Genomic DNA, 23,670 nt, shown 5'->3' with positions numbered 1-23,670 from the left:
TATATATATATATATATATATATATATATATATATATATATATATATATATATATATATATATATATATATATATATATATATATATATATATATATATATATATATATATATATATATATATATATATATATATATATATATATATATATATATATATATCCTGTGCCTTATCTTCCATAAATCTCCACTTATCTCTACTCTCCCTTCTTGTAGTTCTCATCCAAGTAAGTCTGGGCCCTCCAACTCTTCTGGAGCCCGCAGGAGCCCAGATGATTCTATCACACACTGTGCTCCCAGGGGATTGTTCGGCAGACATGTCCAAGCCATCTCCATCTACTTTTCTTCCTTTCATTATTATCTAATCAAGTAAGGAACTTCAGTCATTTCACGTATAGGGTCATTTTGAACTCTATCCTACCATCTGACCTTTAATTCTCGTATTAAAACCTTTTTTGACATAGATCCGTTGTCATACCATGATTTATCTCAGTTTAGCAATATAGTCGTACTAGACTTGAGTGTAATATTTCTCTACCAGTTTTTTTACCTGCTTTTTTTTTTTAAGGTCTTTAGTCCATCGAGAAAACCTGTGCCGGATGTCAATGTTTCCAGTCAGTGATCTGAAAGATTGAACTGCACTCACACACACATTTATATATATATATATATATATATATATATATATATATATATATATATATATATATATATATATATATATATATATATATATTTTATTATATATATTATATATATATATATATATATATATATATATATATATATATATATAAATATATATATGATTTTATATATATATATATATATATATATATATATATATATATATATATATATATATATATATATATATATATATATATATATATATATATATATATACACACACACATGTAAGTGTACAGCAGAACATATTTCTTATGGTGACATTTAGCCGAAGGCCGGATATGATTAATAACAAGTTGAAGTGGGTTCCACGAATAACAACTTCTCCAGTCGATTGATTCATTGTATATCTTTGTTTCTCAAACCAAATTTCATTTATAAGCAATATAAAATTAACAGGGAAAAGGAAATTTTAGTGAGTTTAACGGAATTCGAGAACTAAAGCAATTGTCATTCTAAAAAATGAAAGATAATCAGCCATAACTTTGAAGAGAAAAGTTTAGTAGCGAATGAAAGTCACAACAAAATCGAAGAACCAAAAAAATTCCAACTAATGAAAGGGAAAAGACAAACGCCACTCAGGTCATTGACCTCAGTCTCCGATAAACACTACGGGTTGACCTCGCATGATTTGGCTGAAATTTAAAGTTTTGTTCTTTCGTGAATGGCGACTGTCTCACCTCGTAAGAGAGTTAAGAACTATGTATACATGCACGGTTGAAATTTAAAGTTTTATTCTTTCGTGAATGAAAGCTATCTCACCTCGTGAGATAGTTAGCAACTACTGTATGTATAAATATGTATTGGTTGGAATTTAAGTTTTATTCTTTCGTGAATGACAACTGTCTCACCTCGTAAGATAGTCGACAACTATGTATACATGTATTAGTTGAAATTTAGTTTTATTCTTTCGTGAATGAAAACTATCTCACCTCGTAAGATAGTCGACTTCTATGGATACTTGTATTCGTCGATACTTGATAGAACTAATCCGGTTGGTAGCGCTCTTGCCTCTCGATTGAAAGACCTGGGTTCGATCCCGAGTTAAGTCAGAAATTTATTCAATGGTACTTCGATCCTGAGTTAAGTCAGGAATTTATTCATTGGTACTTATGGATGAATCAGAACCTTCTAACCATCAGTAACGCTGTTTTTATAACAATATATCCTCTGAATTTTCAAACAGTGCTAAGAACTTTCTTCTTTTGGTAAAAAAAAATAAAAACACGAAAAATGTCCCATTTACAGATAGCATTTATAAAAAGTTCTAAACGTGGAAGATATCATTTCAGAATAATGGATAGCGAAAACAATGAATGGCTCAGACTGTGAACGATTTTGAATGATCTAATTAGTTTTACCAACAGACAAATGCAGGTTTGATCAATTATTTATTTGCATTAGCTTTAAGTTTAACTTAGGCCCCAAATTTTCGTATTATTCCTCTCCGCAAGGATAGTATGACATTTTTTGACTTCATGAGAAACTGACATAAAGTCATTTAGGATTCCTTAAGAGATAATGTGTTGGCCAAGACACTGACCACTCGTCCAGATACTTACTGTCCCTAGAGAATATAGGATCCCTAAAGGATTTTCCGGATGTAGGAACCACCCCCCCCCCCCCTCCTGGGAATGGTCACAATCCTTCGCCAACACATTTACTGAGCTTCCTGACATATTCTAGCATCGTATTCTTATGTTGAAATATATAAATGATCTTCGCCAGCTGAACTTTAGAAGTTTAAAAAGTTCAAACTCGGTGCAAATCCTTTTTTTGGTTAAGTAGGACCTCAGGAGTATCAGTGCATAGTTTGCATTATCTTGATTTTAAAAAAATTTTTATATATAATCTTATTTCTTTATCTTTGTCGTTTTGCTTTTCCAACTGTGGTTACAGCTATTTTAATAATAATAATAATAATAATAATAATAATAATAATAATAATAATAATAATAATAATAATAGTGAAACTTCTACTGGTATCATATTACGGAGCTTTTCCAAAAGATAACTCCCCAGCAAATATCAACAAAATTCAATCACCTAAGACCCGGCTACTTATACGACTACTACTAAAGCTACTACTACTACTACTACTACTAATAATAATAATAATAAAACTACTTCTACAACAACAACTACTTCTACTACGAACACTATGATAAGAAAGTAACTGTCGACAACAGGGAGCCAGACAGTTGACAAAAGTACTGGCTGAAGGTTAAGCAAATAGAAAACGCGGCAGGAGCGACAATCAGGATTTAACGGAAGGCGCTCCTCCTCCTCTCCTCTCCTCTCCTCACCTCTCTCTCATGACAGGAAAGCTAAGCAAAAGACCAGGCAGGTTTGCTGTGCTAATGACAGGTGGGAACGGAGCACTTGCTTCTGGAGAGAGACAGAGAGAGAGACAGACAGAGAGAGAGAGAGAGAGAGAGAGGAGAGGAGAGGGGGGGACGAGGAAGAACTGTGAAGCAATGAAAAAGTGAAGATAAGAGAAGAGAGAGAGAGAGAGAGAGAGAACTCTGAAGCAATGAAGAAGAGAAGAGAAATGATGAGAGAGAGAGAGAGAGAGAGAGAGAGAGAGAAAGAGAGGGGGACTCAATGAAGCAATGAAGAGCGAAGATAAGAGAAGAGAGAGAGAGAGAGAGAGAGAGAGAGAGAGAGAGAGAGAGAGAGAACTCTGAAGCAATGAAGAATTCAAGAGAAATGAAGAGAGAGAGAGAGAGAGAACTCTGAAGCAATGAAGAATTCAAGAGAAATGAAGAGAGAGAGAGAGAGAGAGAACTCTGAAGCAATGAAGAATTCAAGAGAAATGAAGAGAGAGAGAGAGAGAACTCTGAAGCAATGAAGAATTCAAGAGAAATGAAGAGAGAGAGAGAGAACAGGTCAAGAATTCTGAAGCAATGAAGAAGTCAAGAGAAGAGAAGAAAAATGGAGAGAGAGAAAGAGAGAGAGAGAGAGGTCAAGAATTCTGAAGAAAGGTGAGGTATTTGTTCAACGGTTTAGACGAGCAACGAAGAAAACTTGTAGCTACAAGTGTCTAGGGGGACTAGAGATGAATAAATAGAAGAAGAAGGAATTATAGTAATTACTCCCATCACGAATGGGGAAGCAATTGAGTCCGTCAGTTATAATTCCCCATCGGTATTATTAACTAGGTAGAGCGAATTGGATGTTAAATGACATTTGCAGCTAAAGGTTTGTGCATATAAAATGTCTCGATGACGTGATAAAATTAATTTAATATATATATATATATATATATATATATATATATATATATATATATATATATATATATATATATATATATGTGTGTGTGTGTGTGTGTGTGTGTGTGTGTGTGTGTATGTATATATATATATATATATATATATATATATATATATATATATATATATATATATATATATAGAGAGAGAGAGAGAGAGAGAGAGAGAGAGAGAGAGAGAGAGAGAGAGAGAGAGAGAGAGAGAGATTATATAGGTAATCATTACCTCAGGTCATGACGATAAGAAGCTCATGATTACTCAATGACAATACTCGTGATCATATCACACACGACGAATACTAAGCAAAATTATGCACCGGTCCACAGACCCCATCTTTCTATGTAGAATGCCACAAAAATAAAGATGGTTCTAAACATCTGATCCTTCCAATTCGCTTATAATTTTAGAGCAGAGGCATATCTCGACATCTGTGCAAGGTCTCCGAAGAAGCATGACGCTCCAAGACGCAGGAAAACGGCGACAGAAATCGCACAAAAACTGAGCGTATATAGGTACCCGGGGTCATACACCCAGAATAACCCCGTGTGCACCAGTACTGCTGAAAGTGGTTCGCTCATCTGCCAATTCGTCAACAGCATATCCTAACGGCTCCGGTAATTCGGAGGAGCCATTTTTGCTTCCTACTGTCGAGAGAGAGAGAGAGACAGACAGAAAGAATAACGGGAACTGCGTTGCTCGGAAACGCTCTTTGGTGTCTTCTGGAAAAAGGGAAGGGCTGGGTGTGTTCTTCCTATCTGCTTTTACAGGGAAGATCTAATTGAATTCTTCTGTTTTGCTTTGACAGGGAAGATCCAAGCGTATTCTTCCAATCTGTTTGTACAGGGAAGATCTAAGTGAATTCTTCTGTTCTATTTTTACCGGGAAGATCTAAGTGAATTTTTTATTCTGTTTTTACAGGGAAGATCTAAGTGAATTTTTTATTCTATCTTTACAGGGGAGATCCAAGTGAATTCTTCTATTCTATTTTTACAGGGACGATCTAAGTGAATTCTTCTATTCTATTTTTACAGGGAAGATCTAAGTGAATTCTTCCGTTCTATTTTAACAGGGAAGATCTAAGTGAATTCTTCCAGCCTGTTTTTACCCGGAAGATCTAAGTTTTGCAGGAAAGTTCTAAGTCTCAGGGGGAAGATCTAAGTGAGTTCTTCCGTTCTGTTTTTACAGGGAAGACCTAAGTTTCAGAGGGAAGATATAGGTGAAGTTTTCCATTCTAATTTTATCAGGGAAGATCTTGGTGAATTCTTCCTTTGTGTATTTATAGGGAAGATCCGAGTGAATTCTTCCATTCTTCAGTGTTTTTACAGGGAAGATCTAATTGTATTCTTCCTTTCAACATTTACATTTTCGAATATTGGTTATTAATACGACCGCGAAATTTAAAAATTTTTGGCTACATAGGTAGAACCTCTTCGCAAGTGTTCCTAAACAGTTCTTTAAAACTGTCGGTCGTCTGTGTCAGTTTCTGAACAGTTCCTATCTTCCTTGCCTTCAATTCCTCAAAGTCGCAGATCAGGGAAAAAAAAAAAAAGGCTTTTGCAGCAGCTTGCAAGATCACATTTCACACGGCGTAAACCGCAGGATTGTCGTCTGATTTCTCGATGTTCAGGAAGCAGAGAAACCTGATCACATCGAAAAAAGAGCATATCATAAATTTCCTTTAAAAAAAACCGACTACGTAAAACGGAAAATACATTTTGGTGAACATTCGTGTCATTTTTATTTATAAGTTTAATTCTTTCTTAGCTTATATATTTCTAGCGTTAAGAGAAGATTCCTGGGCGTAGTGTTGAAGTTTCCAACTGGAAAAATTAATTGCATACTATAAGTCTACTTAATTCCTTTATGACTTCTCCTGAAAAGGCTAACGAGAAGGAAATAAAAGCATTTCCAATCAACTTCCTTGCTTGTGTGAAAAGCTTCCGTGACGTCACTCGGAAACGCTAACAAAACGGAAGAAAAATAAGCCCCTTTATTTTCCCACCGCCTTCCATATTCCGCGAGTGAAAAGGTTCAGTGACGTCACGCGGGAAAGCTCCCAAATGAGGAAGGAGTTCGTGTTGCTGCACCGCAGGACACGATAGCAGTTGACAAATAGGGAGCGAGCGAGCGAGCGAGCGCCTGCCGCCACTTGCAAAGGTTTATACTTAACTGTTTGAGCTTGGGGTCAGTGGCAGTAGCGCCTAGCGTCTCACTTGCATAGCGGAGGAAGAAGAATATGAACATCCCACGCTGTTTCAAGGCACAGATTGACGACCAGCCGTCGATTTCCTGCTCGCTTCCTAAGTTCGTGGCTTCCGAGACGTTGATTAAAAAAAATTAGATGATTTTTATTATTATTATTATTATTATTATTATTATCATTATTATTATTATTATTATTATTATTATTATTATTATTATTATTATTAACAAGCCCACCACAAGGGCCACTGACTTGAAATTCAAGCTTCCAAAGAATATTATGGTGTTCATTCGAAAGAAGTAACAGAAAGTAATGGGAAATATAAAAAAAAAAGTAGATCACCTATTAGAAAACCAGATAAATTAACAAATTAATAAATAAATAAAAATATAAGTAAAATATTAAAATACATGTTGAATTGTATTAGGGTAGTAATGCATTGCATCTCCGCTTGAACTTTTGAAGCTCCATTGATAGAAAAAACAATTCTTGCAAATTAAAGTTATTTTACATTCGAAATAAAGATGGACGATTGATCTTATTAATTGTTGAGAGATTAAAGTTACTATAGCATTCAGGGCAATAATTTGTTGTGTCAGACTAATCTAGAACTGTAATCGACGCTTATAGCAAAAGTAAAGGTCTAATGAAGTTTCAGTTGATTGCAAGTATTATCATATTTATTGAATATTGATAAGGATTTCTTTTCCTCCTATCAGTATATATATATAATATATATGTGTGTATATATACCCTTATTTCTTGCAACAGTGTTCTAGTCTTGTGTAATCAATGTTGGAGACAACTCACGTAATAGGAAAAAATGCATATTTGAATGAAAAACATAAATTTATGAATGACTGTGTAAACTTAGGGCGTGCTAATTTACAACGGGAATAATAGCACTGAAAAGATGAATTGCATTATGCAATACTATTTTAGGCATTTAAGATGAACAGGAAATATTGATTGTTTCGTCATTGCCAAGTGGCGTATTAACCTCAATGGCCATCGACTGATGCAAAGGTCTCTCTCTCTCTCTCTCTCTCTCTCTCTCTCTCTCTCTCTCTCTCTCTCTCTCTCTCTCTCAAAAATAGATAGATAGGTAGGTAGGCGTTCGGGTACTTTTGCATAAACACACATTTTAACTCGTGATTATGGGACCCGGGTTCGACTCCTGCTGTCAGACATCAGAATTGCTTCATATTTTTTCACTTGGATCTAAGGCTTTATGGTGACAAGCGTATCCAACAAATGTGAAGAATTCGAGAGTTAAGAGGGCAGAGGGCATTGTACAACAGCAAGTAACGATAAAGTAATAATAACTAGCGCACTAGGTTAACTTTTTAATAAACTTCCGCTATTATTGAAAGAAATGACATAACTGCTTCGTAACTGGTGTAATGGCCTTTTTTTTAGCTTTAGGAAACCGCTAAACAGAAACAAAAAACTGAGGCTTATTAACAAAATTGTTACAAAAATCGATCCTAGAATTTATATATAAAGTGAAGAACATTTTCTCTGTATGCGAGTGAATAATTGATTGATTTAGCAGTATGTGATGGCGGCGTCGACTCCGCACATGCGCACTGGCTATGATAAATGGATACATGCTAATGACCGCCATTAAAATCTCGTAAGCAAAAGAGCCAAGCGCAGAAGATTTTTTTACATGAAGTCAACATTCAGTTCTCTTACATTTTCAGAACATTCATCATTACTTTTAGAATCTGGATGGTTAACACTTGGACTCGAGAGCTTATGTTCGAGAGATTTGTGACTTGCTGCCACAGAAATGCTCAATAAAGTTACGGAACGGGAACTACTGTGAGAGGCGAGAAATGACTGTTGAGCTGAGCAGGTCTCAGCATTATGACCAGACCTATTTCTGACTGGGATCTCTTAATGACTGTCTAAAAGTTAAGCTCCTACTAATATGTAATGTGATTCTTTGTCCATTTTTCGCAACTTCTTTTTTCGGTGGTCCAAGCATTCGTGGATTTATAATTTGTTTTATGCTCCTAGTTCGTCCTTTCTGCCAGTGGATTTTTTTTTTTTTTTTAAAGTTATCCGTACCCAAATGAAGTGCTCTCTCAGGGGTGACAGTAATTTTTGACAGTGCTAGACAGAAATATCCTGATAACGAATGTTAATGCAAGAATTGCAAGATAAGGAAATGATCGCAAGAATGAAGAGAAATGAGAGAGAGAGAGAGAGAGAGAGAGAGAGAGAGAGAGAGAGAGAGAGAGAGAGAGAGAGAGAGAGAGGCGGGGGTCTGGAAGGATGAGGAATTAAAACCATTTATAAATATATTTCACCATCTCATGTTTTCATGTTAATGTTAGGGCCCATGGAGAGAAAGAGAGAGAGAGAGAGCGGGGGGGGGGGCGGGGGAAGAGAGAGGCGGGGATTGGGGAAGATGAGAAAACTATAAGAAATTAGGTTTAACTCAAAAGAATCGCAACGTAGAAATAATCATTTTTGCCCTCGAGACTTGATTTGGCTTCGAGCTTCTGCGTAGTAATCTTCGTAGTTTTAAATTAAAGCCAGCTGCACGCCGGCACGGGCTCTTGCTTCAAGAGCACCCCGTAAGTAAGCTTCTAGCTTTTCTGTATAAGCTACCCCTTTCAGACTGGTCTAGGCACTTAGTCTCTCTGTTCAGACCAGACTGTCAGGCTAGTGGCTCCTGCTCAGACCAGACTGTCAGGCTAGTGACTCCTTTTGCTTAGACCAGACTGTCAGAATAGTGACTCCCTCTGCTCAGGCCATATATTCACACTGTCAGACTAGTGACGCCCTCTGCTCAGACCAGACTGTCAGGCTAGTGACTCCCTCTGCTCAGACAAGACTGTCAGACTCAAGTTAACTTTTGCCTTTCTTATAAACAGAGGTTAAACAGTTAAACTCTTTTTTTTATGTTTAATATCACTTCGTATCGTTTCCTTTCGGAATCGCCAGAAAAAAAAGGACTAATATAACTTGTCCTGTCGTCTTAATCGAAAAATTGACATGAAAATGGAAAGGTTTTTGTGAATAGGCGAGTGATAAATGAAATAGGTGCGTGGAATAAGAGTTAGATGAATAAACAACAAATTGATAGCATATTACGGTAGATTCCAGCAGAAAGAGGTTGCAGTAAATCTTAACACTGTAAAAAACTATCTCGTGGTGTATAACACCACAAAACGTCTAACACACAGTAAATAGTTTGAATAAAAAACCGTCAGAATACACAGCCATGGTTTATAAAATCATTTACAACATAAGACAGTCATTACATAGATAGCAGTAAAATAAAAACTTTAAATAGAAAATTACAAAAAAAATTTATCCATCAAGAGAAGAGTAAGCCACTTGAGATGCCATGCAGAATTAACCGGGCATGTCATTGCCTAATTGCCGAGAGGCACACCACTTCCTGTTATTCCTCTGTAAGGCAACTATACGTGAGGTATTCGGAGATCGCAGAGCGATTGCAGAGTCAATGGACCATAAGCAGAGCAGGAGAGAGAAAGAGACACACAAGAGGCCGAGCCGAGTGAACAAAAGGAAGACGGACCTTACAGAAAAAGCAAAACCAAAAAAAATAGGAATGTTTTGGTGGTGTGCCTCAGGATTGTAATTGAGACCCCTTCTCTCTCTCTCTCTCTCTCTCTCTCTCTCTCTCTCTCTCTCTCTCTCTCTCTCTCTCTCTCTCTCTCTCTCTCTCTCTCTCCCACTTGTTATTTCAAGGTCAACGCCTTCCATTGTCGGACAGTTATATTTTAGTACTAAGTAACAGCAGCCCGCCATTCGGTGGGAACGCAGGAACTTGTACGTAATCGACAGAAGAATATTCAAACAATGCACATTCATATATATAAATATATATATAGTTACCTATATGTATGTATATGTATATATATATATATATACATAGACATATATACATATATAGATATATAATATATATATATATTTTTTTTTTCTTTTGACATATAACCATAGATTCCGTTATCCACAATAATATCATCGCCCCTTTTGCCCGGCGATCTTGCGAGTCATTAAAAGAAAAAAAAAGTGCGGAATAACATCCGTTAGAGGAAAGATTATCTCTCGTCTACTTAGTAATCCGACAAGTGGACAGTATATCACTGGTCAGAGTGCTGTTTTGTTTTCCGTCTGATTTGAGAAATGTCGTACACGGAAGCTGGCTCTACACATGCAAATATCTATATGTATATATGTGTGTGTGTGTATAAGTACATATATATATATATATATATTATATATATATATATATATATATATATATATATATATATATATATATATATATATATATATATATATATATATGTACATATATATATATATATGTATGTATGTATAGATATATAACATGTCTATTTGTTATCTCATATCCACATTATTATAATAAATATTCTTTGGGTGTACAGTAGGGGCGTGTGCCCAGTCTTAAACACCCATATATACCCACTGTGTTTATAAGCAGGCCTTTTTAGGAGAGAGAGAGAGAGAGAACTCTAAGGTTATCCGAAAAGCAAAGATTTAAAAAAAAAAGATAAATAAAAGGAAAAAAGAACAAACGATTTGTCTTCCTCTCTCATCATTACCTAAGAACAAACGAATCTTCGGCGAAGGCTCCAAGTTCATTCAAAGATTGTCGTCACTCCCGGGAACGATAAGGTCGTTAGTCTTAACTGTTGGGATGAGAATTCCACCTCAGGAAAAAAAAAAAAAAAAAAAAGAGTCCGGCCTTTAAACCCCCCGCAAGTGTGTGTGTGTGTGCGTGTGTGTGTGTGTGTCAGTCGACGACCGACATAGTTTGTGAACACACAACAACCTCTTCTCCGTAGCGTTCCCTTCCGGAAGGCGCCGTTCGTTGCGGATAGGCTGGTGGTGGCTCCTTTCAGTTGCGACTCTGTTTCTCCTTGACCTCGTGTCTGTGTAAATACTATAATCTACTCCAGGCCTAGGCCTATAGGCTGAATTTTCCGAGGACGAACCTCCCCGATATAAGAGCTAAAGAAAATGTTTTATTCAAAGCACAGCAAACGGGGCGAAGAGGCTGCTGACCTCCGTAAACCCTTCCACCCCCACCCTCGCAGCCCTTCCCTCCCTCTCCCCCTCCCCCCCTCAACCCCGGCCATCTGCCGGGACTCCGTGGAAGCCCGTATTTTAACGGTAAGTTACGTAGAGGAATGAATCTTCATTCCTCTCCTCAGCAGCGATTATGCCATTAAGATTCCTCCTCTGCCGTTGGGGAAATAATCAGTTCGAAATAGCAATAACAATGCCGTGAATGACTGCCTTAACATTATTCCCTCTTATTATATTTTTGGAGATAAGTAAGTCGTTTATAAAAAGATATAAAGATGGCGTGATGTATATAAAGTCACACTCTGCATCCCGATGAATCAGATAGGCGTAAGAAACTTACTGTTATTCACAGCAGTGAAGCTGGGGGCCGAAACTTGATTCATTTTCTTTTATAAAGGAAAAAAAAAAAGTCCTGTGTACCCAAGAGAGAAATAGACGCGGAGAAAAAAAGTGTAGCCAACGAGCGCTTTTTTTTTTTTTTTTTTTTTTTTTGAGGGGTGGAGTTTGGGGGAGGGAGATGTTGAGTAAGATAGAAACTTGACATCTGCATTGATGTTTATTGCACTATGAAGCTTCCTGGGGCAATGGATTGCATGTGAAGTGCATCAGTGCTGCGGGGTGGGGGTGAGGGTGGGGGAAGGTGAAGGACCCGCCACCTCCCAGCCAGCTTTCATGAAATCATAGCGGAAAACGTTTACAACTATAGGTATAACAGCAGTTCTCTCTCTCTCTCTCTCTCTCTCTCTCTCTCTCTCTCTCTCTCTCTCTCTCTCTCTCTGTGGAGAACTGTCAATTCGAAGGCATATGTTTCTCTTGAGACTGAAGAGGGGGAACAGTTAGAAAATTTGTACAACAGGACGCGACAGGAAGTTCTTGACTAGTGATGCCCATTCAGTCTTCAAGGAACACGATGTCTACAGGGAATTTATTTCATTGCAAAATTTTTGTACAGAATTACTTGCATCCTGGCATTCGCGAACGCATTAGGGGATAAGCCACAAAATTCTCAGTCAATAACAACCAACGTCAGTGTACTAATTAGATATTATCTTGAACTGTAAATCCATTTTTCGTAATTTTTTTTAATATGATATGAAGGCTTTGTAAGGCTAACAATTACAAGTTAATAATTTGAGTGGATTTTGGTGTCTAAACATCACGAGAAACGTATATCAACGTTCAACGTTCTTCCTTGACCCCGTAAGGGGTTAGTGCCGTCACTGCACCTCATGCGGTGCGCTGTACTTAAGGTTCTTTGCGGCGTGCCCTCGGTCCCTAGCTGCAACCCCTTTCGTTCCTCTTACTGTACCTCCTTTCATATTCGCTTTCTTCCGTCTTACTTTCCACCCTCTCCTAACAATTGATTCATAGTGCAACTGCTTTGAGGCTTTCCTCCTGTTACGCCTTTCAGACCTTTCATTGTCAGTTTCCGTTTAATTGCTGAATGACCTCATAGGTCCCAGTGCTTGGCCTTTAACGTAAATTCTATATTCAATTCACTTCTTCCTCGAATATCTATTGATTTTGTAACAACTATAGACATTTTTTAAAGCACAGCCAAGTGTCTAGATTTCAGTGATGTCTGAAGGACAGCAGGAAATGCTTTAATATCTTGATGAAAGTAATCAGGAACAAAGGACATCTGCCACCACCTGCCAAAGAGAAAGACAAATGCCTCGCCACTTCCTGCGGTTAACTACCATAAGCTATAACATCAGACGTCTTCTCACGGAGAAGCAACTAAAGGCATGACGGTTGTTGTTGTCTCACAAGAAGAATATGAAACAGGGTCATGACATCTGTTTGTTGCCTTCCTGTCGAAAAAACACACCGATGACATCTGTTACTTGACATCTGTTACTGCAAATCAGATAAATTAACTGGGGCCCGGGTAACTCCTGGTATGTTTCCCAGGGAAAGCTGTTTTAATTATACCCCGTGTGTTTATTAATTAAAAAAAAAACAGAAGTCAGTGCATCTACTCTCACCTATTGAAGAAAAAACAGTCTATGGCAGTAGCTTTAACCGGTCAGAAAACAAATGCTTTATCATGTGTCTGTTAAGAAGAAGTAAAGATGAACAAACAAAGCCGTGCTGCTTGCTTCTTTAGAGAGAGAGAGAGAGAGCCATGAACTCTGCGGTCATCATACCAGTTGTCACGTGTCAGAATGAAAAGAGGCAATATCACCGTCCCTCTCTTATCAGAGACAAAAGTTGTGGAACCTGCTTCCACTTCTAAGAAAAGCAGTAACAAAATCTATGGGATCTGCTTATGCTTATCAGAGGAAAAATCAGGCCTTGACTCCTGCAGGAAAGCAGAGGTCGGGAAATATGTTTGATCTCAGTAGAGGAAAAAAACAATCACGTCACCTCCCGTCAAACAAAGACCTAAGACCTTTGGGCTCTCGTCAAAGACAAATCAAAGTTCATGACATCTGAAGTCACCCAGCAGAGGATAAAATTACCAAGACATCCGATGTCCCGTGTTAAAATAAACATAAACATTCTATTGTCACTAGTAAACAGTTGAACATAGTCCATACATTTGCTGCCGAAAAAATGAACAGCGACATCTACGTCAGTTTTCAAAGTAAAGAGACAGGCTGTCAAAACTGATGTCTCATAATAAAAGAAAAAAATGGCAATGATGCCTGATGTCACCTGCCTGAAGAAAAATCAAGGGCTGAGGAACTTGTTTCCAATCTGAGGAGAAACCAAACTCCAGTATATATCTGCTCTTACTGCGGGGAGAAATGCGAAGGAATGACACGTGCTATCTATTATCATAGAAAAAATAAAAGCCACAGCATTTTCTGTTACATGTCGGCAAGAGAAAAGGATGATTGCCTCGTCGAGGCCCTCCTCAGGTCCATTTTTACTTTTTTACTATTTCTGTAAAACAAATTTTAAGAATATACGAATGAAAACTTCATTCTTCTGACGATGGTGACTTCCTGCATGGAAAGCCAAGGTCCCAGAGGCTGATATCTCTCTTATGGTTTTAGTCACTTATACTGAAGTAATTTTCCTCTATAAGAAAAGGAGCAACTAAATTTACCTACCGTTGTCCCAGCTTGTCGTCTAGTTCCAGTAATTACCTATTTCCACCTAGGGACTGTGAAACCACAGTAATCGATACAGAAATGCCTCACTTCTGACTGTCTTAGGTGATGCAGCACTTGTATTACGATCCGATTCACAATTCATGTGTCGTTTAATTATACCGTTTAGGCAAAATTTAAGTTCCTTGATACGAAAAAACACCAATCTATTCGAGCTGACCAGATGCTTTTATGTATTTTAGGTATGTAACACAAATGTACCTGAATTTAACTCAGACTCATGAAATAAAGAAAGTATCAAACTATCTTCATCCCAGTCAAAAAGTTCCAGAATCACTAGAGTTATAAAATAATTGGTTTGATGGCAAGAAAAGGAAAAGTAGATTAATAGAGTTTCACAATAAAATAAACATTTTCTATTATTTTGTATTACTGTAGAAAACGTAAACTTTTATGGGTAACCCTTGAGAAAATATGCTACCTTCACAGTATTGAATACCGCAAGTAACCATTCAGTTATAATGTGTATACTCGATTATTACAGGCTGATATTATTTTGACAATGCATATGATGTTTAATAAATCAGTGACTTAGTTAAGAACCTTACACCCAGCTAGATTCGGAAGAACCTTGACGCATAGATGTAAATATTCTTTAATCCATTTCTAAACCCTACTTGATTTAGCAGTACACCGACACAGATTTAATATATATTTTTAATATTCTTCTTCATTCAGCAAAACATCTATAGATAGGTTTAATATATTCTTCAGCTATACAACTTGATTCGGCGTGTATCATCAAAACATAGACAACGTCTTTATACGCTTATCACATGACTGCAGACGTTTAGAATGATATATAGATAATATTTTCATAAGCAGTATAGAACTTACAGAATAAGTGAGGCTGAAAATGCCAACTCGTCAAGGTGGAAAAGGGTGTTGTTTTATTTTAATTAGATAGATACTTCTCTTGAATATTTAAATAATTTGTATCGTTGTTGAAAGGATGGTATTCCTTGAAATTCTATCACTCATAAAAACTCGATCCTTTTTCAAATTATTGTTTTTAATTTTATTATTTTTGCATATGATTGAAGATACCTGTAAACCACCCATTCCCCATTTTCCTTAACTATCATTTGACACCTTTTCCACCCATAGGTAGTTAACCTTCTTAGAATAAAAGTTATTGTATTTTGACACTTACAGGGAAAAAATCCATTTATATTTTATTTTACTTGTTCACTATAATATTAGGTTTCACTAGAATAATGTAATAAGAGAATATGTACGAGGCAAAATATACGGAACGCTGCAGCCCTTGAAAGATGATGAAATGGTTCTTTTTTGGGATTTTGAAATCTCGACGCCAAGGTTTCAACGGTTTGGTGGAGAGAGTTAGAACCAGTTTGCTTCAGTCTTGCTGGTGTCATGTGTGTGTTTAAGTTTATCCCAAGAAAATGACAAGAGTGAGAGAGAGAGAGAGACACACACCGGTTTCTCCTAAGCCTAAGGTAAGAAACCGTGTTCGTTATCTATTATAGAGTTAAGTTTGTGAATAAATATCCGTGTTTTAGTTTAAAGTATGTGGATGTGCTTAGTTAAAGGTAAGACTGAAGACTACTACCGCCACCCTTTGGTTCGGTAACTACCAGTTTACTTGCAAATTGGGCGCCGTGTTTAGTTCCAGCATCTGGGGGATGAATGTAAAAACCTAAATAAAAGACGGTAAATATCATAAATCGAAACAGAAGCATGATTGTGACTATTAAAACTGGCATGAACATACTTAACATCATAAATAAAAGGCGGTGAATATTGCGGACGGCAACTGGTCGGAATCGGGCGGCGGTAGGCCTATAGTATTCCTCAGTTTTACGTAGTCAAGTCCAGGCATGATTGGCCTGCCATTAAATTATGCAGCATTCGAATTGCGCTGTAAAACCTTGTAGCGATTCTGCATCTACCTTGGGAGTCTCGGTTTGGAAGAGTTTTCAAACTAAGTGAGGGGTCTTTTTTTTTTTTTTTTTTTTTTTTTTTTCCTGGCAGGGAGACAGGTGAACAGTCATATGAAGGGTATAGCCTAATTGCCATATCAAACTTGGCAGAACAGGGCACACCGCGAGGTGGGGATCGAATCCCCGTGGCTGGACGTGTCCATCACCTGGTTTCTCCTGCAGGATGCTGGTTTTCTTTTTTTTTTTTCTTAAACTTTAATCTTGAACGAGGCTTTAATACAGTAGGAATCCGATTTGCGGGAAACCTTACACATTTTAAATTGCAAGTAAGAGCGTGGGTGAGTGTAACATGGGAAGGAGAAATAATAGGATTTGATAAAACTTGAGTGGGATTTTAACTTCATTTTGAGAAACCGTTTTTGCACATTCAAATATAAATTAATCCGCGATGTACCGCGGCTACGGAGACTGGCCCCTTCATTCAAGGTCCTTTAAATATTGAGGGGTCGGCTCACCAGTGAGCGAAAATAAGTGCCCTTTGCGCATGACGTCACGCTTGGAACAGCCTCCTGACCGCACAAATGTTAAGAAAAAATGTTTAGTCACAACGTAAGCATCACGTTAGACTTGTTTTTATATTTTTTTTTATTTTGCCTCGCCGAGCCGAGTGGCATTTTCCCTAGGGGCATGGCAAAATAAAAAAAAAAGGGCATGGTGCAATACTAGCATACATCTCAGGAATCTGCAGCCGGGTGTGGGTTCCCAAGGGAAAACTAAGTTGTTCTCATGGTCACTCTTACTGTACTCTTGCAAGTCTTCCGTTTCTTATTATTCATGTCGATAATGTTGAGGTGCCGCATTCTAAAAACACACTTGATATTTTGGCAAGAAACTCAACCTCGTCAGGAACACCAACTACAGCAGATTTCATTTCAGCAGCCATTGTTTTTATGCATTCTGTTCCTGGTCTGAAACCGTTGCCATGAATTGCTGTAAAAATCCCACTAAAAATTTTTAGTTGAGGAAAAAAAAAGTCGTATTGTATAATGAACCCCTTATCTCTGACATCTTGCTATTAACAACGTATCTATATTTGGATATTTAAAGGAACTTTTTCACTACATATCCAACCGATATATCTCAAGTACTCTTCTTCGATAACAGATCCCATTGTCTCCTGATTTCTGACATTTAGCGAGTTCTGTTTCCTTAGAAAACGCTTCGTCATTCTTAAGATCCAAATCAAATTCCAGGTCTATAAAAGTGGTTTGTCATGCATATTTCCAAGGCCAGTTCCCTGTCATGAAAAGCTTTATTAGGTTTGTTTCCATCACGTCCAGATGATAACATTTCATGGTATAACGGGTCAAGGTTTTCGTTTCCTTTGTCGCACTTTCCTTTATCACTTAAGTTTAATATCCCAACCTAGCAGGAAGTTTTTCAATCTGTATTTAAAATTACGTTGGGATGATCGTGTGAACCCATCATCTGCCTGATGCATCCAAAAAAAACTTAAGATTTAATATCCGCGTCATGATAAAAGAAATGTCATGTTTCTTTTTTTAGCATGTTCTGTAGCCCAATCATTGAGTGTCAAGGTATAAAACCTTTTTGGAATCTGTAAATGCAATTAAATTTGGGGTTCTGTACCCTCGTTCCCAGCATAATGTCGATCATTTTTTTGTAAAGCACTTTCCTGGCTATCTAAATTTACCTATGCGGGCTTTTATCTTACCAAACATGACAGAGGAATTCATGACATTGAACCATTTATTCACTGCAGCTATAAAACCGGCAGTTTCCTTCCAGTTGCTGCTCTTTAGTAAGCCCCTTTCTCCTAAAAAAAATACGCTGCCTTTGTGCATGAATTTGAAAGCAGCTGTACAGCATAAATGCTGTCTTTGTAAGCCACTGACGTGTCACTAATTTTATATGCTAAAGCATACTCTGATAGGGCTTTCATTAGCATTTCACGGATACAGGAATCAGATGAACTATTTCCATTTTCCATAAGAAAGCCGTGCTTCAAAAAATTTCTAATTGATTTTATCAAAAGGGGAGTATCAGCAAATATGAACACTATTCTATCAGCGCATGGGTTTTTAAAAAAAGTTTTCAGGGTTAAGGGGATCAATCCCGAATTCTTAAACCCGCAAATTACTAGGTCCAAGGTCTTGCACAATTGCCACAGTGGCAAAGCCAGCTTTTTCAACTTTGATGACCAGTCAGTGTTTTATGCACGTTGGAGTCGTCATATCGGTAGTATATGGGTTGTTTCCAACTTTCCCGTCAAACCTCTTAACATAACTACTTGAACTTTATCATGAGGTTCATATAAACGTCCATCCATTTATTATAACTCTGCTTACTAACCATATTCATTTCATCAATAAAATTATGGAAAGTTTTTCCTGTTTCCGTCTTAATGTTTTGCCTTTTGGCTAAAAGAATACTATTTATACTAGGTATCAGGTTTCAGCAAAGACGGTACTAAGAGTTGCACACAAGGTTATATGGTTTGAAAAGCATATGCAATATTTAAGTGTTAGTCGTAGGAATAGTAAAGTCTCTCTCTCTCTCTCTCTCTCTCTCTCTCTCTGTCCTATCACTCGGACAGTTAAAACTAAATGACGAAATTTCGATCTTTCTTCCAAGGTGACGTGACGGGATGATATTGGAATGTTCCTTTAGCTATGCTGCTATGGTATGCCTCTACTGACCAATTGCTGCGTTGAAATACGTAATTCAGTGTTAGTCGACTGTTGTGGGTCGAAGCTGAGAGAGAGAGAGAGAGAGAGAGAGAGAGAACAGATGTCTGTTTAATTCATCCTTCCCACACCCAAGGTCATATGACTAACGTCACTTTTCTACAGTGGTCTTGCCTATATTCGCGTTAGCCGACCTCTCAGAGCATATTTAAAGGACCTTGCCGCCATTGGTAATTACTGCTCGAGATAAGGATCCTACTTCTCTACTGCCAATATGCTCCATTACCACACCCCTTCCCCGATCCCCCCGGCGTTTTCCATATCAGTTTTCTAATCCTCGCTGTTCAAACGCTCAAAGAATAACAAAGTTCTCAGTTTCTTTGTGAAGTTGTGAACTTCAATACACAAACCAACATTCTTAGTTTATGGTCGCTCATTTAACTTGAAAGCATAATATGTTCCCGGTTCTAAATTCTCAAGTGTTTTATGGATAGCAAGTCTCAACCCTTAATTACGCCTAATGTCCATTGTTGCTGGCTTGTGTCAACAGGAAACGAAAATGAGCAGTAGCCTACCAAATTTAATTTTTAAAAGTTTCCAAGTGCTTGCAAATCAGAGATGAAGTAACCTGTAATTTCATCTCCCCCGTCGGGGATTAAGTTCAGGAAATTAGGAATTTTAACTGAATTAGCTTTTGACTAGAAAGTTTGGACTGGTTATTTCATCACTGTAGTCCTACCCCTGTGTAGTTGAAGGTCTCTTGCTACGAACTGTGAATAGTTTATGTACTAATGGCTTTCAAGGTAACAGCTTTCCCAACAACGTCATAAATCTTGAAAGTTGGACCCTTTGACGTACAGAAGTAGAGGCTAAAACAGCTCTCTCTCTCTCTCTCTCTCTCTCTCTCTCTCTCTCTCTCTCTCTCTCTCTCTCTCTCTCTCTCTCTTTGATGTTCAGGTTAATATGGAGATATCAAAATCATAAGTATCTGCATATAGTATGGGAGTCCTGAACAATCTCATTACCTCTTTATACGCAACATAAAATTAACTGACAATCACTAAATAATCCATGACACGAATAACTGGAATAGTTTGGTTACAAAAAATTAAGATGGGTTAGCCAATGGGCCTTCACTTAAGTCGGTTGATTGGTCTTGGTAATATGTAATGATTTTCAAAATTTTCATTAGAGTTTAAACATGATTTTTAAGTTCCACCAAGTGCATGTTAACCAAGTACTTAGAGGACAACCCATTTTGTACAAAAATTCATTGGGATTTTTCTTCGGCAGGTGTTGCTTGAATTTATGCCTTTACGAAAATCATCTCGGGGAAACCAGCTGAATCGAGTGACTGAAATCTCTTTAAGGTAAGACATACGGACGAATTGTAAATACTGTATAGAATTGAATGGTATTCATAATACTAGTATTCACTGAAGTGTATCCAGCCATGTTTTAAGACCACAAGGGCCTTATCTTTCTACTTTGGTTAGTGAGAAGGCTTTCAGTAATAATATAGCTTAATATTAGTGCTATTCTCTTTAAAACAAATGAAAAAATTTTTCCAGTAGATTAAAGACAAAACTGGATTTTGGTTCTCCTTGGAAGTATATAGTACTACCACCATAACCCACCTCCCCCCTCTCTCCGTGGGTGGTCTTTTCCCCCCAAAAAAAGACCACCTCACAGTACCAGATATATTTTTTAGTAATTTGATTCAGAATTTTGTAAAGTTCAGATTTTCATTTGAATTAACAAGATATGGCAGGTAATGCAATATGGTAAGACTATTTATAAAATTGCTTATGAATACGTTTTGCATTAGGTCATGGTAACTTGATCAAGTGGATTAAGATATAGGAAAGGTGTAATAATTTGGATAGGTTGATGACTGTTTGAATAGGTTAGGCAACTGATTAGTAACAATGTTTATCAAAGGGTTAATGTAGGATGGGCATGTCAGTGGATTAACAAGGCATTGGGTAAGGATTGGATCATTTTAGGATATGTAAATTAAGGATGACTTAGTCAGTTACTATATATTAGTTAGTTTAGGCAAATGAACTTAAGATTATGATGTTAGTCCAAGAATGGATGTTGTGAAGTTAACCAGTATATCAAGGAAGGTTACTTCAATCAGTAGATTTGTATAGGATGTATTAGTTGCCTAGGGTTAATTCCAACATATTAGGTTGCTGGAAAACTTGTCTAGTGAGGTAAAGCAAATCCATTTTGATTTGCCAGGACTTAATCTTGAGCTGTGCTAGCCCGTAAAGCGATTGGGTAGTGTAAAATCATGTACTTTTATTTATGCAACATCAAATAAGGTTGCCTGGTTGCAAATCTTTGCCTTATTTAGTGCTTAAAGAAACTTACCAGTGTAGCTGTGGTCTCTTATTGAGGTGCATAGAAAAATATGCAAATACGTAATGAAAATGTAACTTGGTTCTCAAATTTTCTTCTTTTTTCAGAGTTGGAATGGTCAGAACAACCAAGCACTGTAGAGTGTTATACAGACCTCTGCTAGCAACATCGTCTACTGTAGAAATACCCGAACCACAGTGAACTGAAATTAAGTGTCATGAAGTGACACTGAAAATCTGGTGTAGATAGCTGAAATAGATGCCATTATATTATTATTATTCAGTAGATGCAACCAATTCATATGGCACAAACCCACAGGGGCCATTGACATGAAATTGAAGCTTCCAAAGAATATGGTGTTCATTAGGAAGAAGTAAGAGGAAGTAAAGGGAAATACAGAAAGAAAAGGTACAACTTAATAAAAAAAAATAAAAAAATAGATAGAAATGTATCAAAATGCAAGAAGAATGGTATTAGGGTAGTAATGCATTGCATTTTTGCTTGAACTTCTGAAGTTCCAATTGCACGACATCTGGGAGGCTGATCCACAGTCCAACCGTGTGAGGAATAAAGGACCTCTGGACCTGAGAAGTTCGACAGCGAGGCACATTTACTGGATATTGGTCCTGTTCAGCAGATTTGGTTGCTCTCGGCAGATAAAGGGGATCAGGGATCAATTGTGAATGTGAAAGATCTCTGTTGGGTGACATACAAGAGACCATCCGTCGATGGTCCAAGTTATAACTGCTGCTATTAGGAAACAGAAACTTACCACCACGAACCACACTATCTAAAAGAGTTAAATCTCTGGAAGAAGCAGACATCCACACCGGAGAACAGTATTCCAGTAAAGGTAGTACAAATTACCTAAAATAGGCTGCATTGATTTTATCACTGTTATAAATATATGAGTCCTTACGAACAATGCCTAACTTCTGAGCGGAATTTGCTGAAACTTTCATTAGATGTTTCTCAAAAGTTAGATGTGAGTCAAAAGTTAAACCTAGAATATTTAAAGCTTCAGATTTATTCAGCAAAGTTCCATCCACCTGAAGGAGAGGATGGGGTGGGAAATCTGTACGAGATCTGCTAATCAACAGTGTTTTCGTTTTACTAGAGTTCAGCCTCATACCCCACCGACTACACCATTCACTGATCCGGTCCATGTCCCGACTGAGGCTGAGGGCAGCTTCATTCCTCTTAAGTGGAAACTACTACACCCACAAGTGTTGCATCATCTGCATACTGAACAATCTTGTTTTCCAGGCCAACAACCATATAACTTGCATACACTAAAAAAACAGTGGATCAAGAACACTGCCCTGTGGAACTCCAGACACAATAGGTCTTGGTTCACTTAAGATCCCGTCCACAGCAACTCGTTGCTACCTACCTGTAAGGAAACCCTGAAGAAATCTTAAAACCCATCTACCCACTCCAAGATTCTGAAGTTTATAAACGAGTGCCTTGTGATTTACTTAAGCGAAAGCAGCACTAAAATCTATTTGAATTACTCTGCACTCAAAGCCCTTATCATTTAGGAGTTCTCAAGGAGGAAAATCATTCTTGTTTTTGTGAGCTTTCAATATTATTGAAGCACTAAATAGTCCCATATGTTGTTGGCAAACTTATATTTGGGGTTAGGAAACATTTCAGGGAAGCCCTGTTTCTGCATTTAATGAATTACCGGTATTGTCCTTCTTTTGAAAAACGTTTTTTTTCAATTTCATTATGTAATAATTTTTAACTGAAAAAGTATTTTAAAACAATTCTTTTATATAGAACACTTTTAACTCCGACTAGTATAGAGATAGTGTAATGTCGGTTGTTTTTTATAGACCAAATTCTTTATTCATTACTGAAATACCAGTTTCATCAGTCTCATGCTTCAAAATGTTTGAAAACTTTGAGCCTTGATTGTCAACATTCAGTTCACCAGAGATGATTCTGGCGTTTCACTTTTTCCAGTCAGCCCTTTTTCACTCAACATTTTTATTGCAAGTCACTAACTGGACCTATGCACATACCTGGTAATTGTTAAGACGCTGACTTTGGATGGAAAATGAGTGATTAAATGTACAGTAATTAACTAAAGTCGGTATTTGTAATGAGGTAGTAATCAGATCATTTAAAGTCCATGTAGGTCTCCGTTTAAGTTTGCAGTTTTAGCGTAAAAATTTTCATTTGCTGCAAGATTTAGGTTGAATCCTAAATAGTTTATTCATTTGCAACTAAATTGAGAGAAATTTCAACTTAGTATTGATCTCTTGAATGTTATACTACAACTATTAAAGTCAGT

The 23,670-nt window shown here is 37.2% G+C and overlaps 1 long non-coding RNA gene across 1 annotated transcript; it reads left to right on the top strand.

The window, feature by feature from the left end:
- Positions 1 to 15,722: 15,722 nt before the first annotated feature.
- Positions 15,723 to 22,073, top strand: LOC136846424 (uncharacterized). Its single transcript, XR_010855382.1, has 3 exons — positions 15,723 to 15,852; positions 20,298 to 20,374; positions 21,479 to 22,073. It is a non-coding gene; the product is annotated as an uncharacterized lncRNA (long non-coding RNA).
- The last annotated feature ends 1,597 nt before the right edge of the window (positions 22,074 to 23,670 follow it).

This window comes from Macrobrachium rosenbergii, chromosome 15, assembly GCF_040412425.1.
Source record: "Macrobrachium rosenbergii isolate ZJJX-2024 chromosome 15, ASM4041242v1, whole genome shotgun sequence".
Classification (NCBI taxonomy): Eukaryota; Metazoa; Arthropoda; class Malacostraca; order Decapoda; family Palaemonidae; genus Macrobrachium; species Macrobrachium rosenbergii.
The sequence above is the reverse complement of the archived record's forward strand: the minus strand, read 5'-3'. Positions and strand labels throughout refer to the sequence as shown.